The sequence below is a fragment of the Ranitomeya imitator genome, chromosome 2 (genome assembly GCF_032444005.1).
Source record: "Ranitomeya imitator isolate aRanImi1 chromosome 2, aRanImi1.pri, whole genome shotgun sequence".
In the NCBI taxonomy this organism is placed as follows: domain Eukaryota; kingdom Metazoa; phylum Chordata; class Amphibia; order Anura; family Dendrobatidae; genus Ranitomeya; species Ranitomeya imitator.
Window position 1 is genome coordinate 800,040,316 of NC_091283.1, and position 3,566 is coordinate 800,043,881.

Here is a 3,566-nt window from a genome sequence, read left to right on the forward strand (position 1 = left end):
CATTCTCCAGCAGGACTTGGCACCTGTCCACACTGCCAAAAGTACCAATACCCGGTTTAAAAACAGCAGTATCACTGTGCTTGATTGGCCATCAAACTCTCCTGACCTTATCCCCATAGAGAATATATTGGGTATTGTCAAGAGGAAGATGAGAAACACCAGATCCAACAATGCAGATGAGCTGAAGGCTGCTATAAAAGCAACCTGAGCTTCCATAACATCTCAGCAGTGCAATAGCCTGATTGCCTCAATGCCAAGCTGCATTGATGCAGAAATTGATGCAAAAGGCACCCTGACCAAGTATTGAGTGTATTTACTGAACATACATTTCAGTAGGCCAACATTTCGGATTTTAAAATTATTTTTCAAGCTAGTGTTATAAAATATTCTAATTTACTAAGATAATGACTAGGTTTTCATTGGCTGTAAACCATAATCTTCAACATTGACAGAAATAAACTATTGAAATAGATCACTCTGTTTGTAATGACTCTATAAGTTATTTATGAGTTTCACTTTTCATATAGAAGAACTGATATGAATTAGCTTTTTGATGATGTTCTAATTTTGTGAGAAGCACCTGTACAATCAGTCACTAATTTATAAAGCTTGTTACAGATGTTCCAACATATGCAGCATTGAAATCCATTGCATTGCAATGTTGTAATTCAAGACATGCTCCGCCATATTATGGTTTTGCAAAGCCTGAAAGGTGTCCTTCGCCGCCTAAAAACGGTTGACATGTACTCTACAGTCATCATCGCTATCCTCTTTCAGGCTCACAATTATTATTTATTATAGCGCCATTTATTCCATGGCTCTTTACATGTGAGGAGGGGTATACATAATAAAAACAGGTACAATAATCTTGAACAATACAAGTCACAACTGGTACAGGAGGAGAGAGGACCCTGAGCAAGGGCTCACAATCTACAAGGGATGGGTGAGGATACAGTAGGTAAGGATAGAGCTGGTCATGCAGTGGTTTGGTCGATCGGTGATTACTGCAGGTTGTAGGCTTGCCGGAAGAGGTAGGTCTTCAGGTTCTTTTTGAAGGTTTCGATGGTAGGTGAGAGTCTGATATGTTGTGGTAGAGAGTTCCAGAGTAGGGGTGATGTGCGAGAGAAATCTTGTATGCGATTGTGGGAAGAGGAGATAAGAGGGGAGTAGAGAAGGAGTTCTTGTGAGGATCGGAGGTTGCGTGCAGGAAAGTGCCGGGAGACGAGGTCACAGATGTATGGTGGAGACAGGTTGTGGATGGCTTTGTATGTCATGGTTAGGCTTTGGACTGGAGTTTTTGGGCAATGGGGAGCCAGTGAAGGGATTCACAGAGGGGAGAGGCCGGGGAATAGTGGGGGGACAGGTGTATTAGTAAGGCAGCTGAGTTTAGAATAGATTGGAGGGGTGTGAGAGTGTTCAAGGGGAGGCCACAGAGCAGTAGGTTACAGTAGTCGAGGCGGGAGATGATGAGGGCATGGACTAGGGTTTTTGCAGATTTTTGGTTTAGGAACGTATGGATCCGTGAAATATTTTTGAGTTGAAGGTGGCAGGAAGTGGAAAGGGCTTGGATATGCGGTTTGAATGAGAGATCAGTGTCAAGGATTATCCCGAGACAGCGAGCTTGTGGGACTGGGGAGAGTGGGCAGCCGTTTACTGTAATGGATAGGTTCATTGGGGGGTCGCGTGAGATGGGGGAAAGACAATGAAGTCTGTTTTGTCCATGTTAAGTTTTAGAAATCTAGCGGAGAAGAAGGATGAAATAGCAAATAGACATTGAGGGATTCTGGTTAGTAGGGTGGTGATATCTGGCCCAGAGATGTAGATCTGTGTGTCATCAGCATAGAGATGATGCTGAAAACCTATTAGTTGTCCCAGGCAAAAAGTGTAAATGGAGAAGAACAGGGGCCCTAGAACTGAACCTTGCGGGACTCCGACAGATAGGGGCGAGGTGAGGAGGTGGTGTGTGAATGGGAGACGCTGAATGTTCGGTCAGTTAGGTATGATGAGATCCAGGATAGGGCCAAGTCTGTGATGCCAAGGGATGAGAGGGTCTGTAGTAATAGGGAATGTTCAACTGTGTCAAAGGCAGAGGACAGGTCCAGGAGGAGGAGGATAGAGTAGTGTCGCTTGCTCTTGGTGGTTAATAGGTTATTGGTGACCTTAGTTAGGGCAGTTTCAGTGGAGTGGTGTGACCGGAAGCCTGATTGTAAGCGGTCGAAAAGGGAGCAGGAAGATAGATGGGAGGACAGTTCAAGATGGACGTGTTGTTCCAGTAGATTTGTGGCATAGGGGAGAAGTGATATAGGGCGATAGTTAGATACAGAGGATGGGTCAAGAGAGGGCTTTTTGAGGATAGGTGTGATTGAGGCATGTTTAAAGCTTGAGGGGAAAACACCAGTTGTTAGTGATAGGTTACTCAATGCTTGATTGTATGTATCTGGTCCACCCTTAATTCTCTGACCAAGATGAGCAGAGACCACTCCTTTCTGCTTCACACCTGAATGCACTTACAGTAGTTGTACATATATTGCATAGCACAAGTCTGCAATGACTTTAGTCTGCTGTGTGATTCCTATAAGTGTGTCCTAGAAGTGTGAAGAATAATTTAGAATTAAAACCAGAATTGAACCAGAAGGGAACTGATGGTAACTGGACAGTCACTGCAAACAATGTTTCTGTTTGTTTTCACTTTCACCCCTATAATTCTTCACTTTCTGCAAACTCCACTAATCCCTACTCCTAGTAAAGAACTGTTCATCTCCTCTTCAATCCTCCCCATCCATCTAACCTCCTCCTCAGAACTGTTCCTTAACATACAATCCTCTGTCTCCAAGCACATGCAGCCACCTCATGCCCTCTCCTGCTCCCACCTGCTAACACTTTCTCTGCTCCTTCTCACTGCTGGTGATATCTCTCCAAATACTGGTCCTCCTCACCACATCCCCACAGTCAGTTCTACCTCCCATCCACGCTCCATCACAAATTTCCGTAACCTCTCTAACCTTATACCCATTCGCCCAGCCCCCACTTCCCCAGTCCCACTAACAGGAGCTCTGTGGAACGCTCGCTCTGTCTGCAACAAGCTTTCCTACATCCACGATCATTTTGTTACTACCAAACTTTCCTTCCTCGTCATCACTGAAACCTGGCTCACCCCTTCTGACACAGCCTCTCCTGCTGCACTTTCCTATGGTGGCTTCCACCTTTCTCACACACCCTGCCCCAGCAGCAAGCATGGTGGAGGAGTTGGTTTTCTCCTGTCCGGTAGCTGCTCCTTCACCCCAATCCCACTGCCACCCTCTGTTACCCTCCCTTCCTTTGAGGTGCACTCTGTGCACATCTATGCCCCATCAACCTCCAACTGGCTGTCATTTACCACCCCCCAGGGCCAGCCACCACCTTTTTTGACCACTTCACCACCTGGCTACTTAATTTCCTTTCTGCGGACATCCCCACTATCATCATGGGAGACTTCAACATACCCATTGACACTTCCCTCTCAGCTGCCACTAAACTTCTATTTCTCACTTAATCCTTCGGCCTCACTCAATGGTCTTCTGCAGCCA